This window comes from Lontra canadensis, unplaced genomic scaffold (assembly GCF_010015895.1).
Source record: "Lontra canadensis isolate GAN:19392208 unplaced genomic scaffold, GSC_riverotter_1.0 scaffold19, whole genome shotgun sequence".
NCBI classification, from domain to species: Eukaryota; Metazoa; Chordata; class Mammalia; order Carnivora; family Mustelidae; genus Lontra; species Lontra canadensis.
This window is the reverse complement of record NW_022631013.1, coordinates 1,557,318-1,581,016: the sequence shown is the minus strand read 5'-3', so window position 1 is coordinate 1,581,016 and position 23,699 is coordinate 1,557,318. Positions and strand designations below refer to the sequence as shown.

At 39.4% G+C, this 23,699-nt stretch overlaps 1 long non-coding RNA gene across 1 annotated transcript in view; it reads left to right on the top strand.

The window, feature by feature from the left end:
* Positions 1–233: 233 nt before the first annotated feature.
* The window catches only part of LOC116869280, a 45,096-nt gene continuing 21,630 nt past the window's right edge, over positions 234–23,699 (top strand). The window contains exons 1-4 of the long non-coding RNA XR_004383018.1: positions 234–401; positions 10,746–10,834; positions 13,643–13,845; positions 22,095–22,350. This is a non-coding gene — a long non-coding RNA (uncharacterized LOC116869280). The remainder of the gene's footprint in view (positions 402–10,745; positions 10,835–13,642; positions 13,846–22,094; positions 22,351–23,699) is intronic.

Sequence of the window (23,699 nt, the reverse complement as noted above, 5' to 3'; positions counted from 1 at the left end):
TCCATATAAAGCACTTAGTATAGCACAAAGATGTCAATGCTCAATAAATGTAAGTATTGGTATTTTTTTTAAGTGTGAGGAATTAATGTTCAAGCTTAATTATCAAAGTTAAGAAAATCTGCCTCTTTTCACAAACTGGCCATTTTTCTTTGGCTCTTGATTTTCTATACTGCTGAGTTAGAAATGCTTTTTTTTATTTTCTTTTTTTTTTTTTTTTTTTTTTTTAAGATTGGCCATGTGGACAAAAAGATGCAGTAGAGAGATCATGAGATTTGGAATCAGGAAAACGCCTGGGTTCTAGTCTAGACTCTGCTATTCCTGGCTTTGTGACTCACAGCAATTTGCTTCATCTCTCCGATCCAAGTTTCCTGTAAATATCTTCTAAAGTAGTGACATAAATGGTAAGGATTGTTATATGGTTCAAATGAGCTAGAGTATTTGGTAGAATTTTTTTTTTATTTTAATGTTCCATACAAGTAGTTGTTATTGTTATTTTTGTTGAGCATAAGCGTCTAGAGCAGTGTTTTATTCACTTATTCATTACTGTTGTGAGAAATCATGCTTCTGTGGAGGGACAATTATGGGGAAAAAAACTTTTCCATTAGCATTATTTTGAGGTGGTAGAACCTCTAACCAGTAATTGCTGAACACTTGCTTAGATGTGTGGATGTGTTATTTTCTTTCCTCCCCCTCCCCCCAAGATTTATTTATTTATTTATTTAGCAGAGAGAGAGAGAGAGACACGCAGTGAGAGAGGGAACACAGCTGGGGGGTGGTGGAAGAGGGAAAAGCGGGTTTTCTGCTAAGCAGGGAGCCTGATGTGGGGGCTTGATCCCAGGAGCCAGGGATCACGACTTGAGCTGAAGGCAGACGTTTAACAACTGAGCCACCCAGGCTCCCCTGGATGTGTTATTTTCTATTCATGATCTAATTAGATGTCCTTCTTACTGACTGAAATGCTGGCTCATCTTCCAGACTTTTTACCTGGAGGGAATTAACATCCAAATGACCATATTTTAAAATGATGCTGAGGGAAAGAGAAACAATTATGTTATATCTGATAATGATTGGAAAAAAAGCACACTTAAGAAAACTTTGTTCTCATAGTATGAGTTGCCGAGTTTTTATAGTAGATTTTATACAAAAATCAGGGACTTCTTTTTAGTTGATATTACAGGATTCTTTCAGAAGAGGAAAGAAGTTCCATTTAATCAAAAGTCTTAAATGTATGAAGATACCAAAATGAACCACTCATGTTTTATGCTTTTGATGCATTTTTCTCTTGAAAGAAGCAGAATGACATACAAAAAGTCACTACCTATGTCCCAAAGAAGGCTGAGTCGGAGAGCTGAGGGAGAGAGATTGTTTCTGGCTGGGGGATCAGCACCCTCCTGTTCTCAGGCCACATGCTGAGCCACAGTAAGCTGGTGGTGTGTCTGAGTATCATAAGGAGCCTGAAAAGGACTCTGAACCCAATTTATTGACCTTCACAAAGGATTATATTTAAACCATCTCATACAGATGAGACTCTATCCTCCATTGGGGGAAGAAATCCTTCCTTTGAAGGAGATTCCATAACCTTCCTTATTAACTCATTTCAGTATTTACCATCCTTTGCTTCCTGCAGAGAAACCTATTTCAGCTGCCACAGGAACATCAGGATTTATCCATTCTGGATTTGCTGAACAAAGACATCTTTATGTAGCCAACCATCATCATATCTCCGGGGCCCCCATGTCACTGCTTCATCAGTAGATTACACAATTAAATAGTTCTGGGAGTCAGGATATCATCATGAGCAAGACCACTGAGAGTCAGGCAGTTCTGGATTAGAGTCTTGGCTCCTTCCCTCTCTTGTTCCTATAACCTTGGGAAAAGTTACATAAAACCTGTGAGCCTCAGTTTTCTTACCCATGCAATGAGGGTTATAAACATATAACATACCTACCTCTTAGGGGTGTTGTGAAGGGGGAAATGAATGTTTTAAGTCAAGCTACATGAAATCATTAATATATGACCATTTAGACCAACAAAATAGCAATTTTACATGGTTCATACTAATAAATGACTTAGCAAAAGGACCTGAATTCTAACAAAGATTTAACATTAATAACAATTTTTAGAAACAAGAGAAAAAACTTTAATATATTATCATTAACATAATACATTTAATGTTAATATAGTATATAGGTAACATGTTATAATAACATCATCATCATCATCATTATTATTATTATATTATCATCATTATTGTGATGGTGTGCAGTATCCAGTCTAGGTGCTGGAGGATATTCCTGCAAACAAGCCATTACGCAATGGTGAGAACACTGATTTTTGGAGCTGTGTGTGATGCCATAAACATGTGGAAGGTAGAATGTCCAGGCCAGTCTGCAGAGGTCAGGGAATGTGCCTGAAAGGCAGTAGTGTTTGAACTGGGTTTTCTAGGGTCAGTTGGAGACTTCTGGATAGACAAACTGATGGAGGAATATCAAGCAGAGGAAGGAGAATGAGCCTAACCCACAGAGGTAGGAAGGGATATGGGACCTTTGGTGGCCTGCAGTGATTCTGTGCAGCAAGAACATAAACTTGGACTTGGGTATGGAAGGAATTGAGAGTAGAGAGGAGAAAGGAATGGCTTGAAAGAAAGGTAGTTTTTTTGTTTGTTTGTTTTTGTTTTTTAAAGATTTTTATTTGAGAGAGAGAGGGAAAACAGAGGGAGAATGAGAAGGAGAGGTAGAAGAAGCAGGCTCCCTGCTGAGCAGGGAGGCGCCTGTGGGACTTGATTCCAGGACCCTGGGATCATGACCTCAGGCAAAGGCAGACACTTAACTGACTGAGCCACCCAGGCACCATAAGAAAGGTAGGTTTTACTGGGGAAGTGCCATGACTGGCTTTTTGGGTTTGGAAGGTTCTTCTGGAGGTTTTGTAGAGCATGACGGGCCTGGAGCAAGTGTGGACACAGAGGGATGTGGAGCGAAGCTACTGAGAACCAATGTCAGCTGAACGCAGGGCAATAGCAGCGTACTTGAGAGCAGTTGATGGAAATGACAGATTTATGGTTTCAAAGTCCTAGTGATGGCTGGGCTCAGACAAGAGGTTGATGTACGTGGACTCATGGGTATGTGGCTTGGGCCCTGGTGGATGGTCCACTGTTCCCTGAGGTACAGGAGATTGGAGGAATGGGAAGAGGAAGCTGGGGCATGCAGACAGGGTGAGAGAGCCGAGGAAATAATGAGTTGGGTTTGGGCAACCTTGCTGTGGTCTAAGTGTTTGTGTCTCCCCAAAATTCATATGCTGAAGCCCTAATCCCCATGTGATGGTACTTAGAAGTGGGGGCTTTGGGCAGGGAATCGAGTGTAGATGAGGCCACGAATATAGAGCCCTCGTGATGTGATTGTACCCCTCCAAGGAAGAGGATACCAGATCTGCCCCTCTGCCTGTGAGGACCCCGCAAGGAGACATTGCATGCAAGAGGACCTCACGTCTCTAGAACCATAAGAAACGTGTGTGTTTAGAGCTAGACGTGGCAACATTTATAGAGGGGCAAACACAGCTTCTGCCCTCCTTTTGTTATGGAGAGAAATAAGGGGTCTGCTTTTCTGACCACCAAGATAAGAATGTATGGGAATCATCTCTGCTTTTCCAGGTGAGAATAGTTCTGGCCGTTGTCAAGTGGTTGAAAGTGTTTTGTAATGACTTTGTACAGCTTCGATTTTAGAATATTCCCTGCCTTTGGGAGAATCTCCTGAGTCAGGCTTATTAAGAGCCTAAGGGGCTTGAGCAGATCTGGGAGAATTAGCCATGGAAGACTTGCCCATTCCTAGAATTCACATTGATCAGTAATATTGGTTCTGAAAATAGCTGAGAGCTAAAAATATCTTTCAGAGAGAGAAAAATTTATAGGCCCATCAAGAAGGGAAAACGTGAGAAAAGGAAAATGCCACGTTTTTCTTGAGCTTTCTAATGGCATCAGCTAATATAAATCACGGATGGGTGTGGGAATAGGAAAAAGCAAAAGGCAAGGCTGCTTAAGTCTTTTCAAAGAACAATCTCCCTGAGTCATAGTGACTGATTACTATGTGTAATGAAAGATAGGAATGTCAGTGATGATGGAGTTCCCAAGCCTGCTTAAGTGGGGGAAATGTTGGTGTTATTGATGAAGGAGAGGAATTTAGCATGCTGAGCCCAGTGTGGATGGAAGGAAAAGGACAAGCTCAGTTTGGCAAATGTTCATTTGAGGGAAGAAAACGGAACAGCCAAGCAGGAACGTTCAGCAGGAATCAAAGACAACACAGCAGGGGCTGGAGTGAGAGAACAAGGTGGAAGGTAGAGATTGGGGTGTCATTTGTATGGACATTATCCAAGGAGCAGACAGACCATTTGTAGCATAAGAAAGAACTCCACACCCAGGTTGAAATTTCAGAAATGCTCAGCATTCAGAGTTAGGGGACAGGAAGAAGAAGCAAAGGCAGTGGTGAAGGCAGAGATCAAGCAAGGAGGTAGAATGACTTATCTTGGAAGTGGGTAGAGACCATGTCAAGGTTTCAAGACAGGTGATCAATTATTCTTGAGCTTCTTTTTAAGAAATATGTTGGTAAAGGAGGAGTAATAACATGGTAGCTAGAGCTGACACCAAAATCATACTGAGATTTTCTTTCAAGGTGAAGGAGAAACACACAGGTTGGGTTGAAGTCTATGGGGAGGGAAAGTTTGAAGATGCCAGGGAGAGGAAATAAATATAACAACCGTATCTCTCAGATGGGATCTAGCTTTAGAGAAAAAAGGAGATACAGATTCCTTTGAGCTGAAAAGGACAGAGGGTTAGTAAAAATGAAGGTTAAAGTATTTTTTTTTTAAATGACAGTGTTAGCGGGGGCACCTGGGAGGCTCAGTAGTTGAAGTGCCTTAACGCTTGATTTAAGCTCAGGTCGTGATCTCAGGGTCATGGGATCGAGTCCCACATTGGGCTCCATACTGTGGGGAGTCTGCTTGAGAGTCTCTCTCTCCTTCTGCCCCTCCCCCTCAAATAAATAAATAAATCCTTAAAAAATAAATAAATGGAGATGTTAGGTTAAAAAAGGAAATCTTTGGAGTTGCTCACTAAAAATGAAATGGGGAGTTATTTATCAAGTAAGAATGCAGATCTCAGAAGAATCAAGAGATTTTGAAGTAGCTGTTGGTAGACATGTGAAGTTATCATCCCCAAAATGAGGAAAGAACTTAGAGCTCAGTGGTGAATGCTGAATTTGAGTAGCAATCACAAAATATTTGTTCACTTCCTTCCATGTGCCAGGCACATGTACTTGAAGCCAGAATTCAGGTTTACCTCTCTCATTAGCAATTCTCTGGGACCAAGGCTCAGGGATACAGAGCGTCAAGGGAGAGGATTTTTTAGAGCGGAGGAGAGGACCACACTGAAGAACACGCCAAGCAGGCAACCAGAGTATTATGCCATTCAGAAAGCACTGTTCCCGATTCTGATAGTTGTTCTTATTTCATGCTGACTGAACTTACCACCTTCAACATTCCTCAGAAATTACATCTGGGTATTCATAAACTCGAGTCAGGAAGAAGGAATAGTTCTCAGAAAGGGGGAAGAGAATTCTTGGAAAAATAAATACATGGATAATTTTTATGTTTTTTTAGAGATTTTATTTATTCATTCATGAAAGACAGAGTGAGAGAGAGGCAGAGACAGGGAGAAGCAGGCTCTCCTCTGAGCAGGGAGCCCGATGGGGAACTCCATCTCAGGAGCCCAGGATCACGACCTGAGCTGAAGGCAGAGCCACTCGGGCGCCCTAAGTGAATAAATTTTAATAGGTAGCTTTGATCTCCTCAGCAGTTTTATTATGATTTACTAGGTATGGGTTTCTTTGCATTTATCCAAAACATTCATGAATCGCAGAATGGTTAAGTAAGTTGTACATGGTGGTTACACAGTGGGATACTATACAGCAAGGAAAATGAACCCATTGTAGTTATACACAATGTAGTATAATTTGTATACATTGTGTGTATACACAACAGCATGGATGAAGCTCACAAACAATGTTGAGGGAAGGGCACCTGCATGGCTTAGTCAGTTGGGCCACTGCCTTCGGCTCAGGTCATGGTCCCAGAGTCCCGGGATCGAGTTCCGCATTGGGCTCCCAGCTCTGTGGAGAGTCTGCTTCTCCCTCTGACCTTCTCCCCTCTCATGCTCTCTCTCACTTTCTCTCTCTCTCAAATAAATAAATAAAATCTTAAAAAAAAAAAAAAAAAAGGAATGTTGAGGGAAAGAAGACTTACACAGAAGAATTTATACAAATTTTCTTTTTCATTTATTAGAAAGTTAAGCTGTGTTGTTAGAAGTCAGGGAAGCTTCACTTTTGACTTAGGCGAGAGAGTACCGGGGGCTGGTAATGTTCTGTATTTTATCGAGGTGGTTTCCCTTGGGTGTGTGTCCTTGTGCTAATTCATTAAGCCGTATACTTCTAAGTTGTGTGCTTTCTTTGGTGTTTTACACTTAAATAAAAAGCTTTTCCTACAAAAATGCTTGTTACCGATGGGAAAGAAAAAGAAACCCATTTGAGTTTAGTTTGAAGAAAGCAAGTTGAACATCTATTGAATATCACCGGTATGACAGTCCATCCCTTATGTTACAGACTAAGAAACCAATATCTAGATCTATTAAATACCTGATTCTGGGTCTCAGAATTAGTAAAAGAGTTAGAATTGAAGGCTGTTCTTGAATTCCAAATCAAAACCCAGAGCTTTCCACCAGTCCATCATAGTATAAACATAATATGCATAAACTCTTCTAGCTCTGGGACCAAAGACTGCTTTCATCCATTCATTCATGTGACATCTCTTATGAGCCAGCCTTTGTGCTAGGCTTGGGGGTCTGGTGGCTTTTGCCCTGCAGCCCAGTGAGGACTGTAATGCAAGATATAAACAGACGCTGAGGAACACATGTAGGGAGCTACGAGATCCTAGGTGGATCCAGGTGCCATCCTAGGGGTGTATCTGTATGCATACTAGATACTCCGAGAGGCATATGTTTGGTGGTGAGGTGGGTGAACTGGTGTAATACTTTGGAATTACAATTTTGGAACTGAAACCTTGGGCCTACCACTTAACTGCTAGGCAGTACGACCAAGCTAGATGACTTTAGGTTGGTCACATAATCTCTCTGTGCTTCAGTTCTCTCAGCTGTCTAATGGGGTTCAGTTACGGGAGTTGGTATATATAAATGCTTAGGAAGGTGCTGGGCACAGACAACGTGTACCAAGGAGGAAAGGGAGCTCAGTGGGGAAAGTCTGCCCTAGCGGATAGGAGTGTTTTATTATTGACATTGTTTGGAATTGCCAACATATGGTAGTCAGAAAAAGCAGACTCGTTTTTTGGCTTTATCATTGTTTTTAAAATCTTTATCAACCGTGCAACTCCTTATTGCTTGGATCCGAAGCAGCTCCTCCCACTATCCCACCCTCTACCGTATATTATGGAAGGCCACAGAGGAATTCCCCAGAACGGGGTGGGGTGGAGGCCAACTTGGGGAGGAGGCCTTCCTGACAGAGGAACCCCGCTTGCAAAGGCAAGCAAGTAAAGAGATGGTGTTCATTAGGACTATCAGTTAATACTCAAGCCAGGAAGAGGACAGGGCTTTCCTGGGGAGAGTAGTCCCATCATTGGAAAGGAAAGAAAATCATTGTGAATCTTTGACAGGTGTCATTGAAGGCCACTCACAATTTCACATGAGATCCTTCTGCCTTCAGTTCAACATTTCCTCACTCCTTGGCATTGTACATGGTTGCCTTTCGAGAGTCAAGGATGGCTTGAAGATATTCGCCTTTGAGAGTGTAATTCTGCCAACAAGCTATTTCTGTGCAGTGCTTCTTCTCATACCAATGTGAGAGCCTACTTTGATGATAAGAATAATCAACTGCTTTGTCTTCTAGAGGGTTCTTAATGCCAACAGTCCACACTTCTCTCAGAGTGCAATTAAATAAAGGGAGGGACAAAGCCCAGTTAAATAATTCATAAAAGCACAACCACAGAAAGAAACTGAGCTTGGTTTTTTCGTCAGTCAGTTACTGGGCCACTACCAAGGTAAGGGACTCCCTAACGCTGAGACTGTCACACCGTCATAGGAGTCCACATCAGAAATATAAGACATCTTACTGAAGAGTCCCAGGAGGACTGGCTTCATCTGCTTGGGCTGCTATCACAAAATACCAAGGACTGTAATAAATAAGGAATCACTTCATACGTGCTAAAATGGCTGTGATCAGTTAGAGAAGAAATAAATACTAGGGAGAATGTGGAGACAAGGCCTTGTGCACTGTTGGCGAGGATGTAAATTGGTGTGGCCACTATGGAAAACAGTAGAGACATTTCTCAAGAAATTAAAATGAGACCTACCGCGTGATCCGGCAATTCCACTTCTGGGTATACATCCAACGGAAATGAAAACAGGATTTAGAAGAGATACCTGCACTCCAGGTTGTCTGCAGCATTATTCATTATAGCCAAAATAGGGAAACAGCCCAATATATGAAAATATTATGTAACCATGAGAAAGAAGTACCTTCTGCCATTTGTGAGAATGTGGATGGACCTTGAAGGCAGTATGCTAAATGAAATAAATTGGAGAGGTAAAGACAAATACTGTGTGATATCACTTCTATGTGGAAGCTTAAAAAAAGCTAAACTTAAAGAAACAGACACTAGAATTGTATAAACCAGGGACTGGGGTGGGGGAAAAGGGGAGATGTTGGTCAAAAAAGTACAAACTTCCAGTTATATGATGAATAAGTTCTGGAATCTAAGGTACAGTGTAGTGATTATAGGTGATAATACTCTATTATTTACTTGAAAGTTGCTAAAATAGTAGATCTTAAATATTCTCACGACAAAAAAGAAATGATAATTAGGTGACATGATGCAGGTGTTAGTGAACGCTATGGTGGTAATTATTTTGCAATATAGAAGCATATCAAATCAACACATCATACACCACAAACTTACACAATGCTGGATGTCAATTATATCTCAGTAAAGGTGGAAAAAGATGTAGGATTTTGATAAAATTGGTTATTATTTTGACATATTGATACGAGAAGTTGCAAAGAGCACTGTTATTCCAAATAACTGGTACAGAGCTCCCGAATCAGCCGGAGCTTTTCATAACATCTAGTACATCTGGAAAGGAAGCACACTTCCATTTGCATAATGTCATCTCTTTCTTTCTGAAAAGCACCCCTGTTCTCCAGGGATATTATTGGAGGTGGGATATTATTGCATATCCTATATTGGAGGTGGGCTATTACTGCAGTGGGGGCTACTATTTGAGGATATCATGAAATCTTGGCAAGCGTGAGAAGAGCTTTTTGTCTTTAAGAGGTTGTGTCAAAATACCTTTTCTGGTCTGGGCTTTGACCATTGTCTTGCCATCTTCTGTGGTCCTGGCAGGCACTGTGATGCGTCCCCACCTTCCTGAGGCTTTATGAGTCCAACAGCTCTCAGTCCTTATCTGTGTTACCTCCGTCCCCAGGGAGGCCACAACAGTGTTTTGTTTTTGTGGTAGAGATTCTTAGAACACTTAATCTTTGGAACAACCCCAACACCATGGGTATTACTAAGACCGGTTTTCACACTGAAGGAACAGACTCAAACGTTAACACAACTTGGCCTGGGTCTTGCTGCCAGGAAATGATGGACTTGGGATTTAAACCTCCATCAATCAGCTACCAAAGCTTATACATGCTGTTAGGTGGCAGCATTCAGCAGTATCCCTACTTGAACTATTGAGTTCTCTGTTTCTAATCTGTTATTGATTAGCTTAAATTGTTGGAAACCTATTTCAGATACTGAACTAAAATCTGTTTCTTTTTATTTCTGTATAAAATTGCCCTATAAGAGCTATCCAGAATGTCCACTTTTTTTTTTCCTCCTGACAGTCACTTTCAAATTCTTGAACGAAGCTCTCAAATATAGTTAGGGACGGATTCATAAAGAGGTGGAGCCTGAAGAAGAGCCATAGCATTTGAATTGATGGAAATGAAAGAAACAGACATTATAGGTAATCAAATGAGATAACAATAGAATGATTTGTTGAGGGCTTATTGTGTCCAGTATTATGCTAGTCGCTGGCTATATGTTATCCCAAGTCATCCTCAGGCTGATTGTGTAGAAGGTGGATGCTATAGTGATTTTATAGATGCCTGCTTCTCCCTCTCCCTGCTTCTCCCCTCCTGCTTGTTCTCTCTCTCTCTCTCTCTCTTTCTTTAAACATAAATAAAATCTTTAAAAAAAAGAGAGAGAGAGATGTGTGGTAATCCACTTCACCCAGTGACAGAGATTTGGAACTGGACATATGTGATTCCAAAAGATATGTTTTCCTCACTAGCCTCGGCCTGGGTCTTGGCTATGTACATTAAATTACAAAAACAGTGTAATCTGTTTATAAGTCTGAGTTCAGTGGAGTACAAGCCTGGGAAGGCATTCTTTTTTTTCAGTCACCACCTTAAATACGCTCTGCCAATTTGCTCCATTCTGGTCCTCTGTTAACATTTTAAGAGGATTCCATTGCATTCCATTTTAGGCCTTTTTAGTCAGGACAAAGCCCAGTTCATGTAAGTCTCAGATTCCGATCTCATTTCTTTCCTTTTGTCCAGCTGAGACCCAACATCCTAAGCCAGGTAACCTGCAGTGAAGAAGTGCTTGGTGAACTCATTTATTCTTTTCCCCTGCCTCTTTCACAGGCATTTCAGGCAGGAAGCAGAGAAATGGTGGCCAAGTGACCATTAACTGATGATGTTGGAATCATCTTTGACAGCTGCTGCTTCTCTAGGTAAATCTGATCAGCTACCGATGCTGTCAGTAAGGCCAGCATCCACCAATGGGCTGGATTTCGGGAAAGGAAGGACAAAGGGGAAGCAAAATTAAGGTTTGGATGACAGGAAAGATGACATTTATGGAGATGGTCAAGCTGGAAGAAAGTGAGGATAGGCATAATCCAAAGGGCGTGGTTCTACATGATGACTTAAATTGGAAAGAGAGTTTTCTCTCCCTTTATGGAACTGGTGTGTTCCATCTGTTCTAAAATGAACCCAACTGCTCGTGTTAACTGCTATTAGAAAATCAAGGATGTATCCCCACAATGAAAAGAAGAGAATTCTCAATAGACTTAATTAAAAACTTTTGGTGAAGATGGATTTGAAATGGTGGCCAGCTTCCTAGCCCCTGTGGGATTGTTGTCCCACTTAGTGGTTTGCTTCTCCTTGCTGTGATTTTTCGACTCCTTGGTCTCCCTTTGGCTGTCCAAATCCTACTCCCTTTGGGATAGAATGTAGTGTGCTGTCTATTATTGGAGAAATGACTGCACAATCCTAAAGCACCCCAAATTTTCTGGCTGGTTGTAGAAGATGTCACATTTGCATTCAGGTTTTTTTACATGTTTGCTGCCTACCATTTCTTACCTTTGGAACATCTCTAAAAATAACAACCTACTGAGAGCACCCATGAGGGTAACTGTGACCTGTATCCCTTTATCTTTCCATGAACAAAACTCCTCCAAGAAAGTGGTCTGTCGACATGGCATCTTCTATTTCATCTGACTTTTAGTTGTCCTGAAGATTTGACATTCTCTGTGTCTGTATAACATTTATTGGTCTATTATGAGAGAGCTTTCTTTTGAACCAGTTATAAGAAAACCCAATTTGGCAAATGGTAAGTTATGTCCCTACCTCTGCCCTGTGAGTGATTTGATGTCAGGCACCACAGGAAGTTGCAGAGGTTTGGAATGTGAGCATGAACAGAAGACACCAGGAGATTGAAGAACTTAGGAACACCTTGGGAAAGAGAAGAGGCATAAGGAGGGAGGAAAGGGCTACTGGCAAAGATGAAATTACTTTAGAAATATTTCTGCACTGGTTTCTATGCGGGAAACCTATAATACCAATCCCATTGAAAAGACTGGGTCAATAGAGTTACCTCCTGAACTCTCAATTTATAGCACCAACATTTTCTCTAACTTTGTTACAGCTGAAGGCAGGAGTCATGTTGATACAAAACACTATTACAGCTCTTCTTGAAAAGAAGAAAAAGATTTTCACAAATGCTTCCCTTCTCATTTATTGTCACTACCATTTTCCCCCAGACTACTCTCATTCTCGGCCCACATAGGAAATCAGAAGATAATCTATAATTAAATGATGATGGCTCAGAGCTTAAAGCACTTAAAAAGAGAAGGGGGGAGCACTGCATCACATCTTGACAAGGCTGGGAATGAGGGCTAGAAGATTGCCGAGGAAGCCCACAAGAGCTGTTGACCAGTGGGCCTTTGTACTTTGTGTGACCAGAGAGGACCTGTGAGACATTCTCCTTCCTCATGCCCTGGGATGGTGTTTGAGGTCAGAAAAGCTACGGGAGAGTTGAGAAAGAATGCAAAGTGGGTATACACAGAGCGCTAGTGAGTTAGGAAAACCAAGCTGAACACTTGATTTACTAGTTACCATGTTGTAATATAAACCTACTCAGCATTTCTTTCTGTTCCTAAAATGACATCCTCATAGAATATGAAAACCAAATTATATATATGCACACACATTTATCTTTTACATATATATACCTATATATTTGTGTGATACAGATATATATATATATATATTACATACACACAACCTGTGTATTGCACGCTCCACATGCACATAATTCGTAATCAGTACAGGGGTTAACATGAAACACTTCTTATAGTAATGATATTAACTATTTTTATTATAGGATATAAAGCCAGCTCTTCGGCTTACTTTAGCTTTAGTCCCACTTGCCCATATGTGATGATATGCAAATCACAAAAAGGGCCCTCCCGTTTAGCATCTTCCATTTTTTATCAAGGTTCTCTGACTGCTAGAATGTTAGAAGTTAAAAAAAAAAAAAGCATAGGTGTCAGAATCTGACAAATCAGAATTCAGATGTATGCTCTGCCACTCACGAGCCATAAAAACTGGGACAAGTTACCTTTCTGGGTCTCAGAGTCCACATCTGGATAATCGCATTATTTATTATTTCAACAACATGGCTGGGAAATTTAATGAGGTGAAAAGTATGTAACAGTGCTGAGCAGATTGCCTGGCATGTAAGATACACTAAATCAGGGGCTGGCAAACTTATGCCCAAGACCAGATAGTAAATATTTTAGGCTTTGCAGGCCTAACTACTCAAGTTAGTCATCATAGCATGAGAGCAGCCAGAGAGAATATGTAGAAGAATGAGTATGGCCGTGTTCCAATAAAACTTTATTTAAAAAAGACATGTGGGTCACTTGGGCCCTGTGATGCGTAGTTTGCAAATCCAAGCTCTGTTTCTTCCTCTTTTCCCAATTTGAGATACAGGTTTTTCATGTGTGTAATGTTGGAAATAGCACCCACCAAAACCTTAGTTTATTTATCGAGCATCTGTTGTGTACAAAGGACCGAGTAAAGTGTGATGAAGAACAGAGTGAATAAAATTTGCTTTTACCCTTCAAGGGCTTAAAGAGTAACAGAAAGTGTTTAACTTATCTAGGTTTGCTCCTCCTTCTTAGCCAGGAAATGGTTTAAGCGTATTTATCTCATGGAGTTATTCTGAGAATGAAATAAAACATCATCTTTAAGTGTAGATGCAGTAGCAGCCATCGTGGAAAATGGTCATGGGACTGAACCTTTCTGCTACGAAGAACTAGAAAGCTGGACAAAGTGTATGAATAAACTGTTTTCTCATGTTGGGCCACAGAGAGCACAGGGCTGTGATACTTGAGATCAGGAAGACACCATGTTTCACTACAGCTTTCTGCCTGAGACCACCATTCAAACTTCAGCACAAGTAAGTGAAGCCCTATTGAAAACACGTTGAGCCTAATTTTCTTTTTTTCTCAAGTATGTTTCTTTTTCAGGTAGTGGTTTCACTGGTCGGAGGCAGGAGAGAATGGAGTTTGGATGCTGAGGTTGCAGGAAGTTTACAGGTCAGGTTACTGAGGAACAGACAGAGACACACATAAGATGGCTTCAGAAAGCTGCATCAGGGTCCCTTGGAGGGTTTGGGTGACTAGAAAGCTGTGTCACAGGACTCATAGATCAAGATTCAGGAAGATTAGGCCAAAAATAGCTATTGGATAACGAACTGAACAAAATTGAGGAGGTTGCTTAGGAGAGGAAGATGGAGTTACAACCGTGCAACATGGAGGGGCCTCATGAACACCCTGGACATTCGATTGAGATCTCAGAAAATGTATATCTTAAGAGTAAGGTTACCCTAGCTCTAGAAGAAGGGCTACTCTAGAATCATCATTAAAAAGCTTAAAACCAAGCCTTGATAAGATAAAGCTGATCTCTCAATAAATTAAGTGCCTGCCAGAGCAAAACAAAATTAATTAGTCTTAAAATTGAGACTTATATAACAGCATTGAATCCACAATTGAGTATATATAATATGTTTGAAGACATGTGAGGGAGTAGGAAAATGTGGCACTTAACCAGGAGAAAAGTGAGTCAATAGCAACAAACTCAGAAATAACACAGAGCTTGAAATTAGCAGACTTGTTGCTCTTTTTCTTGGCCATACCCACCTCCCAGGCTCCCATCCCCGACCCCTAGCAACCACTAATCTTTTCCCTATGATTTTGTCATTGCAAGAATATAATAAGTGAAAGTATGCAATCGTCAGTCTTTGGGGATTGGCTTTTCTCACTCAATTCACCTAATTCCCTGGAGAATCATTCAAGCTGTTCCATGTATTGACCGTTTGTTCCTTTTATTACTGAGTAGTATTCCATGATGTGGATGTGTCATTGTTTATTTCACTGTTCATCTGCTGAAGGACCTCTGGATTATCTCTCCATTTTGGCTATTACAAATAAGTCTTCTGTGAACATTTGTGTACAGGGTTTTTTGTATGGACATAAGTTTTCATTTCTCTGGGAAAAATGCCCAACAGTACAACTGCTGGGTTCTATGGGAGTTTCATGTTTAGTTTTATAAGAAACAGTCAAATTCTTTTCCAGAGTAGCTTTATCATTTTATAATCTCACTAACATTGTATGAGTGATCCAGTTTTTCTGCATCTTTGCCAGCATTAGATGTTGTCACTATTTTTTTATTTCAGCCATTGTAATAAATTATGTGAGATGCATTTTAAACATGAGGGTGTAGATGGGTTAAAAGAGGGGGAAAAAAAATCATTGACCATAGTAAAGATGCAGTAATTGTGTCAAGGATAGGTAACGTAGAGTTCAAGGAAAAGAGTATTACGAGAGATAAAGAGGAAGATTTAATAAGGATATAAATAATGAATTATCATTCATTAAGAAGACAAAACAGTCTTAAATGTGAGTGCATCTATAACAGAGCCTCAAAACATATAAATCAAAAAGTGATAGGACTGAAGGCAAAAATAGACATATCCATTATCAGAGTTGGACATTTTAACACTTCTGCTCTCAGTAATTGATTTGACAAATAGACTGAAAGCTATAAAGATAGAGATTTAAACACTGCTATCAGCCAACTTGACCTAATAGATAATTATAGCACACTATTCAACAATTGTAGGACACATTCTTTTCAAGGGTACATGGAATATTTATCAAAGGAGACTATTTGCTGGGCAATCAAAGTGTGTTTATAAATTTAACATTATTGACATCTTATAGAGTGTATTTTCTGCCCATAAAGAATTAAGTTAGACATCAGTAACAAAATACACAGTTCTTAAATATTTGGAATAAGAAACACTTATAAATAATATATTGACCAAATAAAAAGAATTACAAAGGTAATTAAGAAATACTTCACTAAATGGTAATAAAAACAAAGTATCAAAGTTTGTGAGGTGCAAGTAAAACGTTCAGATGGAAAGTTATGATGGCAGATCTTATATTAAAGGGAAAAGTAGTTTGTGTTTGTTTTGGGTTTTGTTTTCTAAGATTTTATTTATTAGAGAGAGAAGAGCACAAGTAGGGGAAGCAGCAGAGGGAGAAGGAAAAGCAGACTCCCTGCTGAGCAGTGATCCTGGGGATCATGACCCAAGCCGAAGGCAGATGCTTAACTGACTGGCCATCCAGGTGCCCGAGAAAAATGCTTTTAAATCAACCATGTGTATTTGCACCTTAGATAGAAAAAGGCAAAGGAAACTATACCCAAAGTGCACAGAAGAAAGAAAATAATAGAAATTAATGAAACAGAAGATGAGCAGATAATAGAAAAATCAGTGAAACAAAAAATTGATTAAAAGACTAAAATTGAGAATTTATTTTTCTCAACTGGGGTTCTGCAAGAGAATTAGACTTAAAGAATATTATTGGACCGTTTTCTCTTTTCTTCTAAGTAAGTTGCATAGCCAATTCTATTTTAGATAAACAGAAAAAAAGTATTTCTTTTTATATAACAGTTGCTTTAGAGCATTAGGGCTTAATTCTTTTGTGGAATCCTAATTGAGAACAGTTGCCCCTGGCTAGTAATAAAAATTGTATTCATTTTTTTTGTTCATTTGTTTTAGAATGTTTATGTTCTTGTTTATTTTCTTATTTTAAAGAGAGAGAGCTGGGGGAGGGGCAAAGGGAGAGAAGGGACAAAATTTCAAGTGAATTCCCCACTGAGTGTAGAACCTGAAACCAGGCTCGATCCTTTGACCCTGAGATCATGACCTGAGCTGAAATCAAGAGTTGGATGCTTATCTGGCTAAACCACTCCTGCACTGATAAAAATTTTAAAAGAAAATAGAAATTGGAAATTACCAATATCAGAAATGTAGAAGGGGCCATCACTACAGATGCTATGGACATTAAAAATTAGTAAGGAAATATTGTATGCCATTAAATGAGAAAATAATAACAGTTCAACTGTGTTGAATTTAAGTAAGTAAATATATAATTTAAAACCTTCCTGTATTCCAGATGCAAGTTATTTAACTGGAAAACTTTAACTTGCATTTAAGAAAGAAATATTTCCAGTTTTACAAAAACTTGTTCAGAAAAAGGAATTAGAAATGCCACTCAACTTTATGAGGTACACATAGCTTTAATGTCATAGTCCAGTATCATTCATTAACATATGTGTGTGTGTGTGTGTGTGTACGTGTGTGTGTGTATGCAGAAATTTTGACAAAATATTAGAAATCAAATCTGGATATATATAGTCGGATAGCATATATGACAAAGTGGGATTTATCTCACAAATGAATGCAAGGTTGTTTCAACATTTTTAAATCAGTGACTTAAATCAATTTAATAAAATTAATGAAATCAAAGCAATATATCACATTAACAGATTAAAGAAGAACTATTGTGTGATTCTCTAAAATGCAGAAAAAAGCAAAATTCAACACCCATTTGTGATAAAAACTTTCAGCAATGTCGGAATAGTAGAGGGTCTCTCAGTCTAAAATATTTAATGGTGAAGGACTAATTGCTTTCCCTTTGATTCTGGAGCAAGACAAAAAAGGTTACTCCTATTACTTCTGTTAAACCTTGTGCTCAAAGTAATGGCTAGTGTAATAAAGCAAAAATTAAAAAACATATAAAAGGAAAAATGGCAATATAAATGTATACATAAAAAATTTGGGGGGATTTATCAAAAAAGATCCTAGAACCAACATTTGACTTTAGCAAGGCTACAGAATAGAGGGTTGATATAGAGAAATTAATTGCATTATATGTAATAGCAATACATAATTTGAAGATTGAATTTAAAAACCTACTGCTTGCAACAGCATCAAAATATTCAGTTACTAGATGTAAGTATGTGCAAGAACTTCTGACTGAAAACTAAAAAAGTTACTGAGCAAAACTGAAGATCTACATAAGGGAATAAATAAACTATATTCATGGATTGGAAGATTAAGTAAGTTAATGTAAATTTAATGTAAGATGTAAAATTCCCTAAATTCTTCCTAGAGATTTTCAGTGTAATCTCAAAATCCCAATGCTTTTTTTCTTCTAAAAATTGGCAAGCTGATTCTAAGATTATTTGGAAATACAAAGGACCTAGAAAAGGAAAGAAAGGAAAGGAGGGAGGGTGGAGGGGGAAAGAAGGATCTTAAAGAGGAGAAACAAGTGAAAAGGTATATACTACCTGATTTCAGAACCCATCATGAAGTTAAACTAATGAAGAAAGTGTGATGGTGGCTAACAATAGATCTTTAATGTTTATATATATTTTTATTTCTTTTTTTTTTTTGAGATTTTATTTATTTATTTGACAGGGACATACAGCAAGAGAGGGAACACAAGCAGGGGGAGTCGGAGAGGGACAAACAGGCTTCCCACAGAGCAGGGAGCCCGATGTGGGACTCGATCCCAGGGTCCGGGGATCATGACCTGAGCCAAAGGCAGAGGCTCAATGACTGAGCCACTCAGGCACCCCCTAGATCTTTCAGGTTTATGAAACAGAATAGAGAGTTTAGAAATAGACAAAACTTATAAAATCAGTATGATTTTTGACATGAGGAAAATATATAAATGGCCAATAAACACTTGAAAAATTACACATTATTAGTCATCGGGAATGCAAATTTGTATGAAAATATCATTATACTTCTGAAATGGCTTAAATTTAAAAAGGCTGACAACACTAAATGTTGGCTAGGATGTTACGCAATTAGAATTCTCTTCCATTGCTGGCAGGAGTACGAAATGGTACAACCGATTTGGAAACTGACCGTTTCTTGTAAATTGAAACGTGCCTTGACCTTATAACCAAAGAATTCCACTTCTAAGTATTTAATCAAGACAAATGAAAACATATGTCCACAAAAGACTTTTATACACATATTCATTGCTGCTCTATTAATGCCCCAAACTGAAGGAATCCAAATGGGCACCAATAAGACAATGAAAAAATTATATCCTAGCCATCAAAGGAAACTGTCCTTAACAGTTTAAAGGAGGTATTTGAAGCTTAGTGGGATGGATGCCTGCTTAGTTAGCTTTCTCTTGCTTGGGTTGAGGGGGTTTGGGCTTAGATGCACTATTGTGAGTATTCAGGAATGATGGTAAGAAAGGAAGGACATCCTAGAGTGCTGTGCGTCAGGTCCTTTGGGAGTCAGTCATCACATTCCTTGAGTTATTTTCTGTAATAGAGTTGTTTTCTTCTTTACTGGTGGGTGAATTTCTTGAGGGTAATAATGGCCTTATTCATCTTCTTATCTTTCCTCCCTGAAGTTTATCATAAAGTGAGGTAGCATTCGATGAAAAGATGCAGAAAGAGGGAGCAAATTTGCCTCTGGAGGTTTTATTATCACTTCTTCTGCTGAGATACAAAGTTTTGTTATTAAAAACAACAACAACAACAACAGTTACAAAGTGAATTTTTAAAGAACTTTCCTCTCAAGAGAAGGGGACATAAAACAAGCCCAATATAAAAATGGAAAAAAACCTTGACTAAAAGTGACATTTAAAAACCAGATTGAAAAGCTAAGAGAGAAAAAGGAGAGGGAAATCAGATACCCAAGCTTTCTGAACTTAGAAAGGAAAAAAGCAGAAGAGATAGATCAAAAAATCAAAACTCCATTAAGGGAAACAAATGGGAAGTAAAGGGAATAGAGTGTCCCTGCAAGATACAGAAGCATTTTGATTGAGCTGTTGAAACAGAGGAAGGTTGCAAGAAAACAGGGAGAGGTCGTAAAAAAATAGAGAGAGGTTACCCGAAAACGGCCCACGGTACTGGGCAGCGAAGCTGGGATTGACATTTGCTTTGTTCTCACCGTCCGCTTAATAATCTGCTGTCTAGATTATGCACCTCTTGATACTTACCCATAAACTGTGATAAGCAGCTTAGAATAATGCCTGCCTATGAAGGATCCATGCTACAACTCAGACACCTTGCATTTTTCTAGCCACTGTCATGTCCCGTCAGACTCTTTAACACTGACCTTGAGACCACATGGCTTCACTGTTGAGTGTGTTCCCTTCAAAACATGGTGTAGGGGCACCTGGGTGGCTCAGTGGGTTAAAGCCTCTGCCTTCTGCTCAGGTCATGATCCCAGGGTTCTGGGATGGAGCCCCGAATCAGGCTCTCTGCTCAGCGGGGAGTCGGCTTCCCTTCCTCTCTCTCTGCCTGCCTCTTTGCCTACTTGTGATCTCTGTCTGTCAAATAAATAAATAAAATCTTTAAAAAAAAACAAACAAACATGGTGTAAATTCTGGTGTGTTCCACATCTGAGGGGATCAGTGTGAAGTGTATTCTTTTGAGTATACAAGAATGAACAGGAAGAAGGAAAGTAAAGTAATTACTACTTTGATAGCAGAATGTATGGCCATCTTCCTTGAATATTATCTGGCATTTGAAGACCTCAAACTTTTTACTGTGGTCTGAGGGGCAAGCTGCCTCTCTTCCAGTGTCACCTTCTACAAAATCAAAATCGATTTAGATTTTATTTTTAAATATAATATTCAAAGAGAGTTGATAGTTTTGAATGAAGGATGGTACATTAACAAAATGCTTTCAGAATGAGGTTGTCCTGAATCATATATGAAACATGCAAATATTTCAACAAAGCAAAAATCACCTGAACCTGGACAAATCATTGAGGGTTTGGTTGATCTGTATACAAAACTTTGGGTGAAGAAAATCTGGAAGAAAAGAAGCAATTATTTTATGCTTTGGGAATTTGGTCATTAGTTTCTTATTTGCTGCTGTAAAAAATATATATATATATATCACAGATGTAGTGGCTTCAAAACCCACCAGCATATTATCTTATAGTTCTGTAGGTCAGAAGTCTAGCATGAGTCTCACAGGGCTAAAATCAAAGCGTCTGTAGGGCACTGCTCCTTTCTGAAGGCTGGAGGGAAGAATTCACTCCCTTACCTTTTAAGCATCTCCAGACTGCTCACACTCCTTAGGTCTTGGCCCCTTCTGCCTCCTTCTTCCAAGTGGGCAATGGTAGGTGGAGCCCTTCTCGCCTCCCATCTCTTTGACTTCCCCTTCTGTCTCCTTTGACTGCTTGTAAGAACCCTTGTGATTACATTGGGCCCACCTGGATCATCTATTTTCAAGTCAGTTGATGAGCAATCTTCATTCCAGCTGCGACCTTAATTTCCCTTGTGATGTAACATAACATACTGGGAATTAGGGTGGGGACATCTCTGGAGGATTATTATTCTGCTTGCCACTGCTGGTTTGTGATTTCTGCCTCTGACACAGCATGCTATATGATGGCAGTACCTCCTGAACTTGGACAGTCCCCGCTACATTTGCTCTAAAAATATACACGTTACAGCCCATGTACAGAATCGACCCTGGAGCCTTATAGGAAAACATTTGAAGCTATTAAAATAGGCAAAGTGTTTGTGAGCCTTGTTTTTAAACTTTTTGGGTCTTTTACACACCAAAACTAAGTTACGAAAACTTGATAATCCTGCTAAGAGACTTCCAATAAATTATTTAGTAATTATGTTTACAGTTAGTGCAAGTAAGGGTCCGGGTGCTATGTCCTGTCATCAAAGAATCTTAAGACCTTATAAAACAGTGAACCAGTCATCCATCTACCCATTCTTCCACGCTGCTAAATTCTATTGCATGTTCAGTATGGGCAAGCCCTATGCTGGGCCACAGGTGATTACGGTGGTCCCTGTACCCAGAAGCTATTACAGATGCAGATTTCATTTCTACCTGAGCTCCAGCATATCGCCAAGTGTTTCCTCCCTTCTCACTTCTCACTTCTAAAAATCATTTGCTGCTGAAATTAATAGCTCTGCATTGCCTTTGCACAACCCAATCAAGGTAGCCGGAAATCTGTTCACATATGAATTTTAGGAAGGAGACATTCTGTTTCAGCATATATGGATTTAATTTGCCACAACAGTGATTGGATATATTCTTTGAGCCCTTATGGCCACTTGAAGATACTGACTATTGCCAACAGTTCTCTGCAAGACGCCTTTGATCCATCAACTCCTAAGAAGAAAAAACAGAAAACCTATTGTTAACATGATGAACCAGCCTTGTAATAAAAGAAATTCAAGCAGCATTTTACCAAATGGTGCCCTCCATAAAAAGGGAATTTTTTTTTCTTTCTGTCACAGGCAGCAAGAAAGCATTTGTTTGAATGACCATTTCCTTCTCTTGCTTTTGTAGGGCAGCCAAAGCCATTTTAGGATGGTGAGAGACATGCCGCCAGCACATTGGAAATGCGTCTCTGGTGGACAGGAAACAGTATGAGTCACACTCGAAGTTCTCTGTTGTTCGGAAGGGGTGAAACCGCTTTGACTTCAGGAGGACTGAAGGTGTTAGGAGCTGCTTGGCATTTTGACTGTGTTTCTGAGACGAATATGTATGTACGACTGCCTGGGGAGAAACCACACACAACAGAGCCTGAAGCTACTAACACCAGGTGATATATTGCCCTTACCATTAGTCATATGGTATGCAGTGTAAACAGAGTGAAGCAATTTGCTACTTTCCTGGGTTCCATTATGTATATGTGTTTATTTAATCAGGACTAAATGATATTACGTGAAGTTCCCCTTGCCCTCCTGAGGAATCCAGATTCAACACTTTCAGCGCTGTTCAGTGCTGGAGAGCAAAGAAAGTGTAACCATAGTGATGGAATGGAAATGATTTTCTTTGTTCAGAGGCTTCAATATCCAACAGACATTACAGTTTTCAAGGTCAAAAATATATTAGGATGAGATAAAAATTAAAGAAAAATGTGCTGGCTTAGCTACAAAAGCTAATTTAGTTTATGCATTATAAATTATGTTAAAATGACTAAAATGAGATTTCTCAGCAAGAACTAAATGTGTGGTTTCACAAAACTAATTTCCAAAGATGAACATGATTACAGAATTTAGCTTTAAAAGCTTTTCAGGCCATCAGAAAAAACAGCAAAGCTATCAATTATCAGACTTTAGTGGTGCCTCTGTCAGAAATATAATGGTATTTTTAGCATTCTGCTCAGCGTTTACTAAATTAAGAATGTCTACAAACAAATCAATTAATTGGGACATTATTTAATTAAGTAAAACATGTGATCTGCCAAAGAACCTTAACCAGACGATTATAACAAACATCCCAGTAGCCTTCTCTTATTGAGGGAGATAGCAGGCCAGCAGTAAAAAGATGGAAACTACAGGAAATGAAATGTTGATCAAACAAGCAAACATAGCCTCATGCTTTTCTGATTCATACTGCATACTTATGTAATTTTAAAAAGTGCTTGTTTTGAAAATCTGTGATTTCCTCTGAGAAGGTCACTGCTATCTGTCACTCATTCCATTGCTATTAGGTGGATGTGTGCAATATGTGAGGTGGATATATTTTTTTTGGTAGCAATGCATATATAAACATAAAATAATCTATATTCTCGTACATGGCACACTTAGTGTCTGGGTGCCAGGAAGTTACTGGGTTCCTGTTTTTTGCTTTCCGTAAACAGTTCAGATCCAGTGAAAGGTTATTTTGGACCCCACTATCAGCCAGACACTTTCCCACCAACCATCCCATTCTACCTTTCAGCAGTTCTGTGAGTTAGGTATCAAGACCTCAGTTTTAAAGATTTTATTTATTTATTTGACAGACAGAGATCACAAGTAGGCAGAAAGGCAGGCAGAGAGAGAGGAGGAAGCAGGCTCCCTGCCGAGCAGAGAGCCCGATGCCGGGGCTCCATCCCAGGACCCTGGGATCATGACCTGAGCCTTTAAGGCAGAGGCTTTAACCCACTGAGCCACCCAGGCGCCCCTC